General features: G+C 36.2%; 1 long non-coding RNA gene across 1 annotated transcript in view; it reads left to right on the top strand.

The window, feature by feature from the left end:
• The window catches only part of LOC135199768 (uncharacterized), a 164,288-nt gene that overhangs the window by 90 nt on the left and 148,075 nt on the right, over window positions 1–16,123 (top strand). Inside the window, exon 2 of the long non-coding RNA XR_010311116.1 lies at window positions 6,417–6,550. This is a non-coding gene — a long non-coding RNA (uncharacterized LOC135199768). The remainder of the gene's footprint in view (window positions 1–6,416; window positions 6,551–16,123) is intronic.

Raw genomic sequence — 16,123 nt, forward strand, 5'->3', positions numbered from 1 at the left:
CTTGTACCGTGTTGGTTTATGGACAGTACTACGTTCACTGACGTTCCTCTTAAATTTTCTCCATTTTTTAGTGGAAGCGGACAATATTTTGGGAGCAATAAGATAGAACCCGTTTTGTACAATTTGTTTTATTAACCATAAGTCTCTAAGGAATTTTACTTGAAAATTTCGATGAAAATGCTTGTTTTCCTATACAACAAAACTCCTCGTACAGATACTGTGGTTGGTAAAAATTGAAGGCATTCCTGCCTCCTTAGGACAGTTTGACCTTCATTAGTCGAGCTGACGATCCTCGCTCAACTCTTCTATTGGTCCATAGGTCACCGAGGTTGTTGTAGACTGTCCAGTGCTGGTATTTTCTTTCGGTGAATCTTGAAATGATCACGCTGGTGGCCGTAGTACACTTTGTTGTAGGATTCGTCCTTTCGAAGCCGTTGTCTTTCGTATGACACCTGGGATCTTTGGGGGAAGAGCGTTTATTTAGAAATCACTTACATATGGTAGTTTACTTTTACGACATTCGGGAAACCAAATTAGTTGCAGCGTAGTTAATTTACAGATCGTGGGTATTGATAAATAATTTTCAAGTACTGTTGAACTAGGTCTCGGGCAGTTAGTTTGCTAAAGTAAAATATTTTTGATCCATTAAAGTGATTTTTAAAAAACTGATGGCAGTTACAAAATTTAGTTGGTGACTTTCGTTTGGGATTATTACTTGGTAGAATTTTCTAGTTATTTGAAATATGTAAGCAAGATACTTTATAGATTTCGGGACTTAGTTTTTTATAATTTGTTGCCAAGTGATTCAATAAGTATAAAGCAAAAGGTTTAAGTGAGATTCAACGTAGTACGCTGCGCTAACGTGTTCTTGAAAGCATTTGCCACAATTGATAACTTTGAATGAATGCAGTGTTTTTAAGATTTAGATTGTGCAGATTTTCTCCAGAAGTTTAGTTTATTGGTTAAAACTGCTTTGAGCAGTTTATTTAGAAGCTAGTTTCTTAGACCTGGTCTAAAGCAAGATATATTTCGCCCAAGCCAAAAGTTAACTTTAACCTCTAGGTTTTCAAATCCTTACAGATTCAATTATTCTAGATCCAAGGCTGTTTTTCTTCAATTAGGCTAGTCTCTTCTTTCGTGGTAAAGCTTTTGTTTTATTCACTTGTTCCATTCTGCTCTGTTGGTGAGGAATTAAATCTACATAGCACAGTGGTGGGTGAGATTCCTTCAATCGAACTGGAATTAATCAAAGTAGTACTTTTGTGTAACTGTCTCGTTTTGAGCATTTTAGGTGAAGACTCAAATCCTGTTTGTTCATCCAATGAATTGCACTTTTAGACTGAACTATTATTTTTGCGTGTATGCAGGAAAATTTAGTCTACAACTGCCGACGTTTTGTAAGTAGGAATAAAAAGACTAGGCCTGTATTCCATATTTAATTAACTTTAAACAAAGAAGTGAAGCGGTTTATTTTCTCTGCCTAGTAGCACGTTTACCTATCCTGTTGCATATGTAAAACAATGTAAAAGTTTTTAAGTATATTACAAAGCGGAGAAGTCTTTTACGACAATCGAGCATTTGAATGTCCAAATTATTTGCCATGGAAGTTTTGTGAGGACAAGCCAGTTCAAAGTTTAAGTAATGAGAATGGTAATTTGTGAAAATGTAAAAAAATGTTTTGCAAACGGTTACTCAATTTCATTTTAAACCATTCAGCTACATTAGATTTAAGTATTCAAAACGCCAACAAAATGCTTTGTTTTTTAAATATGCTCTTTTAGTTATCCTTTGCGTCCACCCACGTTTCTTTTGAGAAAAGTGAATGTTTGGATGCAATTCGTTGAAGCTAGTGATACTGAATAATGCTTACCCCAGTTTATTTTTATTTTTTTTGTAGACTAAATAATTATACGTAGAATTATAAGCTAATTTTTACATAGCTGTGCATTTTTCGAACAGATTTTTTTCCCAGGCTGACCAGTGAAACTGTATCGGAAGATAGTTCCGTGAAGTCGAAGCAGAGGAAGGCAACTGGACAATTATTATATTAATATTTGGCTTCACAAAGAAAATCCCAGTGTGTGTTGTCACGGATTTGGTTATGCCTCTAGCACCTAACACCGTGGTGGATTGGTATAATTTTTGTAGGGATGTAAGTTGCCAAATCCATGTGTGCTGATAATAAGAAAATCGGTGGTCCTGGTCATATTGTTAAGATCGACGAATCTAAAATTTGGGAAACTGAAGCACAACTGTGGCCGAAAGGTAGACGGATCTTAGGTGTTCGTTGGCATTGACCGACATACACGCAGACTTTTTCAAGGTGGTTCCTGACCGTTCTGCCGAAACTGATCCCGGTGTTGCTTGATAACGTACTTCCAGAAACCACAATCATATCTGATTGCTGGAAGTAGTACAGCAAAGTCCGGGATCATTATTTTGCGCATAATGTCGTGACCACAGCGTTAACTTCATTAGCCCGGACAACCCGAATGTACACACGAACACTATAGAATTGCAGTGGTGTGTTCTTAAACGGAGCGCGCTACCGAGACGCGGTATGCAGAAAGAACTTTACGAAAGCTATTTTTCTATGTACTGTATCCAGAAGCGGTATCTACAAGATGTTCCGTGTCTATTTCAGGCGTTCCTGAAATTGATTAAACGTGTGTATTCGCTCAAAAAGCGCCCGACATCCCCAATCTCAAATTGGATTTCCCGGCCCGAAACAATAAGACCAGGACCTTCTACCATGAGCCACGTGATCCTCACCCGTTCCAAAGAGGCCGAGACTGATGCCTTCATCTACATTCATGTCGTCGGACAGCAGCGACTTTGAAATGTGAATAAGGTAAGTTGTATATTAATTTTTGTTAGCCTTAAAACTAGTGTTTCGGTTATTTCGAAGCCCGTACCAAAGCACGTGTTCGAACAGCACTGTATCGGTTAGTTCGAAGCCAGTACCGAAGCACGTGTTCGAACAGTACTGTTTCGGTTAGTTCGAAGCCAGTACCGAAGCCCGTGTTCGAACGAGGAAGGTGTTTATGTTAGTTATGGGGGGATTTATAGCCTAGGCTAGTAGTGTTTTTTTTGTATGTACTGTGGCTAATTCACTGTAACCCCTGTGGCTAGCGCGCGCAGTGCAACATTATCTCTTGCCAGAACATGTCGGGCTTGCCAACAATCTTTAAAAATGCGGATAACGCACGAAGCGCCGTTCCGCCATGGCCTTGCTGTGGGGTCTAAGCTTCTAATTTAATGTCTGTTAGTGGTAGCCTAGGCTAGACGTTTTACATGTAGGCTAGTCTTTCAAAAGTTCGGCAATGTAAGGGGTTCTAGGCTAGCCTAGCCTACGTCAACCTTGAATGCAGAGTAAGAGGTCAAAGTTTTGTATTCAGGGTCAAAGGTCTGGGTCTCAAAACCGGGAATTGAGAGTTACGTCCCCGTGAAAGTCCTACGCCGCTTCCCCCCACCCAAAAACCCCGGTTTCCCAATGTGTCCCCCCTTTACCGTTTGATGTTTTTCAGGCTTTATTTTTACTGGGTCAATTACAAAAAAAGGCCAAAAACTTTATTCTCAGCTATTTTTTCCCGCGAAAATCGATCGTCCCGGGATCTGTAGTGACTCCGTAATTACTTTTAAAATTTTTTCCGTTGGGAATCTTGAGTGTTCACCAAAATGGTATATATATTGTAAATGTGATTCAGGTGAAAATATTAGAGCAATAAACTGTTTTTACGACTAAATTTTCAAGCTCAAGTTTTTGACAATAGGGTAAGGCAATAGGTGATTTAACTTTTTTTTTTGACAGCCGGAAGTAATTAAAGGTTTTGTAAAGATGCTATCAGTAGGATTTTTAACAGCCAAGAGTATAACTCTTTTAAGACACTGCCACTTAGGTCCGAAGCTGCTTTCAAATAGCAGCGTATTTTTGTTGCAAGAAGATTGATTGTATGGCTTGTGAGGCTTGAAAGTTTAGTGTTTTTTTCCCGAAAAATAGAAGCGTAATTGCCAAGTAGTAATTGCATTTTTCCTAATGTATTTACATGATCTGATTCTAATTATTCTAAAATTATAGGTAATGGCTAAATGCTTAACCTTAGGTACTGGGATTTGGGCTAATGGGAGACATAGGCCCATGTGTTCTTTAATACTTTATTAACTATGTTAACTTTTTTCTTTAAATAGTAACATAAAATAAAGTATAGCTGTTGGTTTAAATTTTTTTGTTGAATCGAAAACTTTTGTAATAAAAATTACAAAATACACTGGCAGAAATTCTGACCTGAGCTGTGCAAGATCGAAACAGTGTCCGTTAGAGGCTTGGTAAGTTTTCAAAAAATGGTTTCCAATTCAGAATTAGTGGTAGTTTTGTCCTCATGTTTTTGGGGGGGTTTATTTTTACTTGCACAAATGTAATCTGTGCGAAGTTAATAAAAGATAAAATAAAAACCTGGAAATTTCCTTTACTTTTTTCAGGAGGCAGTTTTAGGCTCCACGAGTTTTAATATAAATGGAAGCAATGTCTATTCTGAAAATCAAAATCTGAGAAAAAGGCTCTTGAAGATTAGTAATTATTAATGGAGGGATTCTGGGTCGATCTTACTCAGGACGGATTGTCTGCAACAATGTTTTTTCAGCATGTTTTTTCTACAGAGCTGTTTACTTCTAGAGTAAAAGTCTATTCAATCTAATATCTTGGTGTTACTTTCCAAATAATAAGAATTGCCACCAGCTGAAGAAATGATTGAGCATAAGGCCAAGCCCCAGTGAGGTATCAAGTGTAATTAGGTTTGAAAGTTGAATGTATAGGCAGCTAATCAAAATCTAGGAGTTTTTTTTCTGTGAAAAACTATAGATGGTTTTTTGTCCTTTCTCACTTTTCCTGTCCGCCCTCAGAGGCTAAAGGGCTACAAATTTGATACGTTGATCATCCAGTCCTCAAACATAACCAAGTGCTGCCCCCTATAGCCTCAGCAGTTTTCATATTTTAACTAAAGTTCGCCATGATCGTGCGTGTGGCACGGCAATGGTGCCAACAACACAAGCCACTGCTCACCCCACTGCCAAAACGTTCATTCGACTTTGTCCATTTACCTTGTGGATTTTGATCTCATTTTTTAATCTTATGCTTTTGATACCTTTGCTTGCTCTTACTTATTCAGTTCTTAAACTGGAGTCCTATTCAGCTGGCCCATCGTTTCATTTCAATTGGCTCCCCCCCAAATTCTAACTCTGAGAAACTTATGTATATTGAATTAATTTGAAAGATTCGACCTCCTTACTCCTTTTGTCTAGTGTTTCATTTAGCGCAAAGCTATGTGGTCTTAAAAGCTTCGTAAACATTTCATAGATCTGCATTTCCTCATTTGAAGGTAGAAAATCAGTAGTGCAATCCAGTCTGATCGTTCTCTTCAATCACCAGCCACTTGGTTACAAAATGTATGGGAAGGGCCAGTAGTGAAGGTGACCAGTTTGTATTAGACAAAATCAACAGGAACTGTTCGTGAAACAGTGTAATTTTGAAGTTTAATTGGAAATTTCAGTGACGTGGATCCTTAACGGTTATTTGGACGCTGTGAAATGTATTGGCGTTATGAAAGAGGTTTAATATTTTTTAAACCATCGAGGATTTAGAATACCTAATATTTACATCGAATAATAAAGAGCAATGCATTTGATTAATCAAATTAACTCTGGTCCCCTTTTGGTATATTCACTATTATTCCCAGTTCCAATTATCAGACCGTTAACTCTTCCTGCCGTGCAAAGTAGTCTAGTTAGTATGCGGTGCCATTTTGGCGTCTGCTAAACTTAATTAAATTCGATATCAAAGATTTGTTGGCACATATTGGACCTTGATGTTGCCCCAGTTGTCTGCAGCTACTGATAAGGTTTCCGTACGACAAATCCACAAAGATCTTAAATGCTACACTTCGTTTCACCTTCAACAATTCTGTTTTGCAGTAAATGACTAGGTATTGTTAACTTTTTTTTTTCACTGTAAAGCAGACTTGCTTATCTATAGCTTAAAAATAATGAACAGGTATCTGCGCATATTAGTCCTACCATACCAAGTTAGTATATTGATGCATATCGAAGATGCATCATGAATATTGAATAGTTATATTTGGTAGTTAAATGGCGTTTACTACGTAGCGTTACTCTTTGGAAAGACTTTGCTTAAAGCTATTCAAAATAGAACATTGAAACACTAGAGAATAGATTGCGCAATGAGTCCTAAAATAAAAATAATAAACCAAAGGAATAACTTTTCTGTGCCATATGCCAGTTGGCTTGGCTTACATAATTTACTCTCGCCTAGAAGATTATGCGTTTTTGCTTCAGAGGAACTAGGTTTGCTTAGATTAACTCTCGCTAGTTTCGTTCTTTTCAAAAGTAGTTTACTTTTTCAGTTTTTGTGGCCTTTTATGATAAAAGCAACAAACAATTAGGTGGTTATTTTTAGTAATGAACTGTGATTCTTGAACTAAGGAGTTTTAGAATGTATGCAGTGCCTGCGTTTCAGTTTCTCTTTAAAACATCAGAGGTTAGACGTAAGTTTCCAGATGAACTGTTGTTTTGGTATGCCTTCCGTCTAAGGGTGTGTTTTGGAGAGAACATAGTTTTTACTCATTTGCTCATGCTGAAAATTTGGCAAATCGAAAGGTTAATTTTTTGGCTGTTGGTGTAACTCAGAATTGAACCGAGCTGCTTGTGTCTAGCAAAATTCATTAATTGTCCTCTGCGGCTTAACATTTACTTTAGCAAAAATCCCACCCCCAAATTAATAAATTTGTACATACAGTTGTGTATTAAAATAGTTTTGCGTAACAAAAGTGATAAAACAGGTGAATGAAGAAACCATATATAACCACCTATCTTGCATTGAAAGTAGTCAAATTGTCAATTTTTTTTAAATAACCGGGAGTAAGAGACTTTAAAGTTAATTTGTGTGCGCTTTGCATTAAGAACTATTTCCCTTCACCACCGCAGATAAGTACTATTTGGTTTTGATACTTCACATGATATATTTCACATTACAAGATATCTGCACTTGAAGTTAATTTTCTTTAGTCAATAAGATAAATTCTCTCAACTTTTCATGGACAAAGCCAAAAGTTTCAGATTAGTTTTTTCTAGTGTGGTTTTTACCAGGTCAAAATTTTTATTTTAGTGTACAGACATTTTGCTTGTTTTACAGTTTAGGGGGTAACTATTGAATGTTTATTTTGCAGCTAGTTCCGCTGTATGAAGTGTAGAATTTTATACAAATGGCCAAACTCCAAGGGGAAGGAAAGCTGTTGAAATGCTCTTCCTCAACTCCCAACCCCCACCCCCTTTTTCTTTTTGTCGGAAATGACTTTCATTCCAATTTCGTAATCACTTTCATCTGAGGGAATCTGACCATTCCGGCAATCATTTTGATCCTTGAAGAATTGAGAAATGGGCCCCGATCCACTGAACTAGGGTAGCTGTATCTGATTTCTTTCTAATGAAGTAAGAAAAGACTGGCAAGACCCTCAGGTACAGTAGTGTCTTTGGTTTCTTTCGACTTAACTTCTAGGAACATCAACATTGTCAATACCCAGAGGTGAATATTTTTTATTCTCGCAGTGGACACTGTTTTTACGGATAAAATAAACTGTACAAGTCTATTTGTATACTGTATAAGTCTATTTATATACTGTTTAAGTCAATTGGTAAATTTTTAAACAAATAAAAAGCTAAATCAATTTGTAACTTTATTAAACAGGATAACTTTTACGAGTAAATGTTTTAATAGCCGGGATAACTTTTACAAGTAAACACGCCTAATACTGGCTTTTCTTTTCAGGTCATATATTCTTCAGCTGAAATAACAAGAGCCTTTACTGAATACTTCGTGCTTGTCATCATTCTATACTAGTGGACGAGGATAGTGAGGTACAAGTTTCCCACCCTACTACTGCACGTCCTGGGAAACAGTCTTGTTTCTTCGGTCTAAAAGAACATCATATTTGCTACAAATTGCATTAGAAGTGCTGCAAAACATGTTCCTGTCAAGTGCGTCTCTGAACATCGTAGCAGGAGGATGAAATGCTGCAAAGCATGATGTTCCTGTTAACTGCATCTGTGGACATCGTAGCAGGAAGAAGTGCTGCAAAACTGTTTGTCAACTGAAACAGTCAACTGCACATTTGGACATCGTAGCAGGAAGACTTGAAGTGCTGCAAAGCATGGTGTTCCTGTCAACTGCATCTCTGGAAATCAAAGCAGGAAGACAAATTTCCAAGTCCTACAAAAAGCAGCAGCTAACACTACCACTGCCCGAGATAAACATTTCAGCTAAAACAGCATCTTTTACGATCATTGAATGAGAGAATTATGAAGCATATGCTAACAAACTTTCTCAAGAGCTGTTAAACCAAGACTTCACAGACGCATTTCACCTTTGCCTGTATGATAATGCTACAGCTGAGAATGATCACATATGTCGATGTTTCTTAACCTATACTGGAAGTCTTCTGACCTACAATTCTGCTTCTAACATACATAGAACTGCTGCCTAGTAAAATCTTAAGATCTCGACTGGATATTTAGTATACATTAACCTGAAGACATCTCGGCTGCTGTTAGGCATCCTTTCCATATGCTGAGAAAAGCTCCTGCAATCTATGAAATTCTCACTACACCATCTTCGCCAAGAAACTGATGTCATCTCACATGTTACACTTCCTATCTATACCCATCTCAAATGCTACCTCAGATGTTACACTTCCTATCTATACCCATCTCAAATGCTACCTCAGATGTTACACTTCCTATCTATATATGCTGGGGAAATCTGCTGTGATTTTGAAACGCTTCGGCTGCTATAATTCCCTGTACTTAAAAACACTTCTGAAGTCTTCTCTTACACAAATGAGGTATAGAAATTGAAATATGTGATTTTTGGATATTTTAACTTCTCCACCTTCCACATTCTAGGAAACTTCCTGCAACCTTGGGGTATCTCAGCTGCTACTCCACCTTCCGTATGCTTGGAAACTCCTGTGATTTAGAACTTCTCGCCTATTTACACTTTCCGTATGATGGAATACACTGCTGCTACAACACCTTCCATATACGTATCTGGAAGCTCTCTTGTGTTTTAAGACACCTCGCCTATTACACTTTCCATATGCTGGGTAACTTTGCTGTGGCTATGGATACTCAACTGCTACACAATCTTCACTGAGATTCTCTGCTACACCACCTTCCCATATGCTGGGAAACAGCTGTATTTTTAGGACATCTTGCATATTACACTTTCTGTATCCTGGGAAAGTATGTTGTGACCTTGGGATGCTCGGCTGCTACACCAGTAGATCTTTTCTATCACATTACTAGTTGCATCTTCATTTCCAAGTGCTGTAGACTTTGGTCTTGACTACAGCCACCAATATTTTCTTTTCTGTTCTGGTAACTATCTTCCTGCCATCATTTAGTCCATGATCAGTAGAAAGGAACTGCAATAACTTCTTAACATTCAGGTAAACTTGCCTCCTTATTGATCTCATCTCTCTGGAGTACCTGCGATTCCTACTTGGCAGCTGCTGTATCACCCTTTCCAGAGCTAAAAACTTTCTCGTCAATCACTTTTCTGACAACGTACATAAGCTTGTGCTATTTTCGGTCTTACAGCAATTCCTCACTCTTATTAGCAAAACAGAAGCCATCCCAAATTCCTGAAAGTATTATCATTAGAAATCAGTCATGTATAGATTATTCATATTGTAAATAGGTTGGTATAGAGTACAGTTTATAAATAAAATAAAAAATCATTTCGAATCAAGTGTTTATATTGCATTCAATGTTAGTTTGTGAGAGTGAGTCTCTCAAATTAATCTAATTACACATGGATAAATTTTAAAAAAATTTGTGAAAGCAGCCCGAATCAAAGTTACTGTAGTACACTATATGCTTAGTTAATAAAAAATATCACAAAACTAATAAAACTAAAAATTACCACAACAAACCTACCTAAACAGTAAAATACATACATAAAAAATGTATAATGGTACAACAAAACCGTTAAATACTAAACAGTCTTTAAACAAAACCTGCCAAATATTTTTTCAATTCTGAAGAAATACGTGTACTGATAATGATACTGACAAATGTACAAAAAAAAAAAAAAAAAAGCGCCTCACAAAGTAAATTGAAAGTAAAAAACATCACTGACGTTTTCTATAAATCACTGCCAACAAAGAATTGAAGTATATGTACAGTCAATCAGTATAATGATACTGACAAATGTACTAAAAATGGGTAAATATCAAACAACGTTTGAGAGATTGGCAGAAAAGTAAATGCAAGGCAAAAAAATCACAAACCACTACCAGCAAAGTGAAGTATGTGTACTAATAATAAATGATATACGTAATGACAAAAAAAAATCAATGATAGACTGACAATCAATGATATGTATTGAAAAAAAATCAATGATATACTTACTGGCAATCAATGATATACGTACTGACAAGACAAAAAAGAAAATGTGCCTATAAAACACCTTAAGTGATTGTAAAAAAAAGTTTGTCAGAGCTTGGCACAACTTAAAAGTAAATGCAAGGAAAAAACATCACTGACAACTATAACAAACCACTACCAACAAATGTTAAATATGTACCGCTATTCAAATTTGCTGAGTGTTTACATTTTATATTTTTTACTGAAAATTCTATATTTTTTGTCAAAAGACAAAAAATACGTCCTCTTTTTGCTTTGATAGATTAATAACAGATTTTGAACTAATTACTAGAGAAGTATTCTCTACCCCCTATTTCTCTTTTAAATCCTCGTACAAATAATATTAGAGAAATACACTCTTCGAATTTCTTTCAGTTGAACTATCATGAAAATGTGCTATAGTTCCTTTATTGAAGAAACTGGTAAAAAACTGTAAATACAGTTTTACATAGCTGGCATCCCTCCCATTATGTAAAATAAAACTGAATATGGATAATTTGCTTCGTGGACATCATTAATTCAAGATAGGCAATATAGAACACAAGCTGTAATATCATGGCAAACTATTGCAACAGTAAAATTAATTTAAAAATATTAAAGGGATAACCAAAACGTCTACAGAGAAATTAATAAAACGGAGTAAAATAAAAATAAAAATTCGTACAAAAAATGGTAGGAGTAAAAAGAAACTGATAAAAAAGGCCCTTCTTTTAATTTTTATCTTAACAAAAATAAGATCGTGAAAGTGGAGTGCATTCACTACAGAAGCTGATAGTGGAATGAATGACAGATGGTACATAGTGACATATATAACAATGAAATCATAAATAAAATACAGGAGCCACAGTTCCCCAAAATGGGATGATAAAGAAAAAAAAAAACAAGAGGGAAAAAAACTTGAGGGAACAACAGGAAAGCCTCACTAAGGACATCTGACAGACAATTGCTAAATGGTAAATGACAAAGAAAAGAACTGCACTTTAAATTAAGATGATATAGGGTATTTAATGAACTATGAACTATCAAATATGTGGAGGGAACAACAGAGGGTATAACAATATGGAAGGCATGACGAAGAAACCCTGACACACATGGAAATTGAGGAGCAAGAAAATCAAGGTTTGCAGACTTGAGCAGAATGTGCATCAAAGAGAAGCATAACAAAGAGTACCCAAGAAAAAAATTACAGTAGTACACGCTGTAGAAGGAAAGGCAATTACAAGCTGCTTTGAACGCTATATCATACTCACAAAGGTTTGTTACTACCAGAATTAAGAATGTGGATGTCATATCCTTTTAATCTTTTTCCCTCACCAGACTCATGGCCTACCTCACAAATTGAGTGAGATAAAATCCTAGGGCACTTAAGGACCCAGACCAAGTATGACTTCAAATTTATCCTGTGTCTGGTCCCACTCAGTACCTTATTAATTATTATAGTCTCCAATAATGAAATACAGACATGTAGCAGTTCTGTTGCTGTGTCTCTCGTACCTCAAAATATGACCTGGGGCAAAATGGCCACAGTGTGCAAGGTACTGAATTCCTTAACCAACTCAGAACCCACAAAATTCTATAAAACCACTTAAAAAATAGTCAGCCTGTGAGTTAGTGACCATTTCATACAGGTTGACATATTTAATAGGTACGGTTTCATAATACATGGGTCGCCCTCTAAGGAATTCATACACTTGTATTTCCTCAGAGGAATTCAAGCTCGTAGTAGGTACAGTATAACTTGCAGTGAGAGAAGAGGATTCCATTGCCATAACGTGAATATATCAACCATCATTACAAAGGTTCGACCTGAATAAAGTAACTAATTCCAAGTTTCTGTATACATGTTCAAGATAATGAACTATGAGTGCAAAGTAAGGGAGGAGAAAGGAATCGAACCTTGTCTGGCCGCTTAAACAGAGAAAGGACGGAGAACATACTAGGAAACAAGAGGATCCCCTGAAAGAATGCCTGTTCTCTCTCACCCTTTATTAAGAATGTGACATCGCACTGCAGCTGAAAGTCTCATATTTTAAGTGACCTTCCAGCGTAAACGTCCAAGTTGAAAACTATTTACATTGGTCTCTCTCCTGTCCTGCAAAATATGAATTAGTTAAATCCTGCAACAAAATTTTAAATAATCAAACTATTACTCCAATAAAAAATATCTTTAACATTTTGACTAGGATTTATAAAAACTTCTTCAACCAAAAAAAGAAAGAAATGCAAATTTAATTGGTAAATAACGTTTCAATTAAAGTTTCTTGTAACCTGAATGTCTAAACTATTTTTGCTACTCACAATCAGTGGCAACGATACAACACAAACATCTAAATTGATTAATGATCAACACTTCAAAATCTTCCATCTAACATTGTCAAGAAAATAGGACTATGTGCCATTAGTGATCTGCCAGAACCAGGACCTTTTGCCACAAAGCTGAGGCAGTGCAATAACCCTGGTATCTCCTCAGCAAGAGTTTGTAAGTATTTGGAGCTTAAAATAAAATTAATTTTGGCACATTAAGGACCAATGTAATAATCATGATATTTCTATCATAAATCATTCTTTCTAAAGAAGCAATGTAATTTAATCATTATGGATATTTCTATCCTAAAGAATAAACATTCTTTCTGAACACACTGATAATGACCACATACACTTTTTGTACAGACATACCAAAGGCCCACAGAACACTAAAATCTGGAATAATGCTACCTCCATTGACTGTTTGTGCTGTCAGGTTAGAGGAATTGTATCTAATCACAATAAGTTTTAGCAACCACAATCTAGAAACAACCAGATTTTTGCCACCTACTGACTTTTCAATCACATGGATTGCCTATGACATATCACACTACCAGTTGTATTTTTTTGATGGATGCTGTACCATCTGCAATAACTGGTCTGGTCTAGCTTGATAACAATGCTGTTCACCTGACGGAAATTCGTAAGGGGGAGGAAGCCCCCACTCACCATTCATCCAGAAGTACAACATCACTTTTTCATTCTGAAACAGGGAAATTGAGGGATTGGTAAGAGGTCTTGTAATAAAATACATTGTATAGCTACATATTTAAAAAAAAACGCAATTTAATAAATTGTGATCTGTTCCTAAAATACAAACAATCATTTTTTTTTATATGAATGCTCATTTCTTAGGTGGGAGTAGTTTTTTGAGATAAAAGATTATCTCCCACCTAGAAAAGTCAGTTTCCCAATTATGCAATAAGAGCAAGGGAGGGATAACTCCTTAAACTCCTGTAGATCGTAGCATCATGGATGTCAAAGAGGACAAGGACCAGTGTCCATGTGGTTCTTGTGGAACCTCACCCAAGGCAAAAAAATAGGACTTAACTTTATCATGTGAAAGGAAGGCTGTAGCACTGCAACAAATGAAAAAAAACCTATACATCTATAAAGAGTGTGCCGAGGAGAGTCTAATAGTGTCTGAAATTTGAGACGCCAAAGACGTTAAGTAATAATAAGGTGACAATATTTTTATCCTCGAATTGTCTTTGATCTGACTAACACGTCATAATTTTGCGACTAATGAGTTATGAGGTATGTTATTAACTTATTACTCTATCATTCTAGTACATAATGTCATTAGGTCCAAGACAAATAGTTATTGACTTTTTTCCTTTTAAACTGCTATACAAACCACTTTCATCTTTAATTAAAAGTCTTGGGTCCAATACAGAAAGCCTGATGTGAAACACTTTCTATATAGGCTAAATACCTGTGATTTTGTTTAAACCACTAGTAATGACTTCAGCTATAGCACTTTAATGAACTTTCAATTCTTGGAGTCAACATGTCACACAGAACTTCACCATACTAGCCTAATGAAGCTCATCTGCAGCATGTGCCTTCGACAAACCTTCCAATAGAGGGTTAGGCTATGTTTAAACCTGTGGATAGAGCACTAAACTTCATGAGAACAAGGCCCACTTTTTTGGGCACTAGACTATATCAGTCCTACACCAACACATTACACAAAACTACGTCCAACCTATCCCACCAGTTTACGCAGGATTGAAGAACTAGCAATAGGCCTTTAACCTCATAAAGCAGTAGCCCAATTAAAGGAATTTTATTCTCGATATTGTTTGTCAACAATGATATGACCCATTTTGTTAACATACCATGTAGAGTTATGGGGAAACCCAAACCTTTTCGCACAGTGGGCAGCTGGATTACAATAAGGTTAACTCAGGTTATAGGTAAGGGTGAGGTGCATATGCAAAGCGTGGCTCCATAATTTTCAATAATTTCTTTTAAAAAAAACTTGACCAACTTCTGATTTCTGGAACCTCGGGTACCAAAGCCTAACCTTCCTAGATGGCTTCCTCTATTTAAAAAAAAAACGGCTACAAACTACCATAAAAAAAAACCGGCACATGGCGTATTCACGACAAAGAGAAAAAAAAACTTACTTAGCCTATAATCTGCAGAAAAAAAGGAACTACAGTGTCCTTAGAAGACCAGAAGCGCCTCTGTGACTGGGGACAAATTGAAGAGGTTTTTTTCATATTCGCAAGAATATTATTTGGAGACATATAATGGCAAACAACAAATAAATACAAAAAAGAATTATGTAAATAGTGTTTGCAGGGAATATTTCCATCACCTTTACAGTATGAACAATATGTTTTCTATTATGCATTAAGAAAAGTGATTGCCAACATCCTTTAATTAAATGGAAAAATGTCACAATTGGGGTGACTTTCTCTAATATGAAGTTATTTCCAAGACAATCTAAACTTCCCTTTAACTGAAGCACAATAAAATTAGATAACCTTTTGAGCCTTTTGCCAGCGACGTACACAAATTTCATTTGACGCAATGAAGAGAACACACAGTCACAATAAATCTTTCCCCCTTTCAATCAAAGCAGGTTCATCCTATATCTTGGCTACACTTAACACCTTAGTAACCAAGTTCACCAAATTAACCAGATCTGACCCTTAATACCATAACACGAATAGCTAACACAAGAAAATATAAGCAATTTCCCAGTCACAATTCCTCTTTAAATATTAACTAAAAATAGGAAAGAAAGGAGAATATCTTTTTTTGAATAAATTTTGTTTTCATTCCAAACATAAAATTGAATTAAGGGATTACAAATAACAGTTTAAAATGCATTTATATTTATGGAAGCATTTAGAAACAAGCCATGTTTTATGCATATGAGCTGTATATGCAACATTGTATATCATCCACCATTTAAATATTTTTGCATCCTACTAGGAAACTAGCAACATAGCGAACGTGTTCTCACCCTTCAAGAAGTAACCAGTCTTCTGAGAAACATCCTGACGTCACTTCCAGATACACACAACCCCAACATAGATATTAAATTTTATCATTTAAAGCAGTTCTCGTGTGCGTTGCCTCTATGCCCGGCAGGAATGTTCATTTCATATTCCTTTCTTGTTCGTATTTCTTTAGCGCTGTTCTTATTCCTCCTCGGAAAGGAATCTTCTCGGTTGTTGATGGAAACGTTTATGCTTATTTTGGTGTTTGCCGTTTAGATTTCTTCTGGGAAATGGAGGAGGAGGAGGAGGAGGAGGAGGAGTGGAAAGTCAATATTTAGGACCTCTAGGAGAGAATCCTCCTCTCCTTC

This window comes from Macrobrachium nipponense, chromosome 26 (genome assembly GCF_015104395.2).
Source record: "Macrobrachium nipponense isolate FS-2020 chromosome 26, ASM1510439v2, whole genome shotgun sequence".
Classification (NCBI taxonomy): domain Eukaryota; kingdom Metazoa; phylum Arthropoda; class Malacostraca; order Decapoda; family Palaemonidae; genus Macrobrachium; species Macrobrachium nipponense.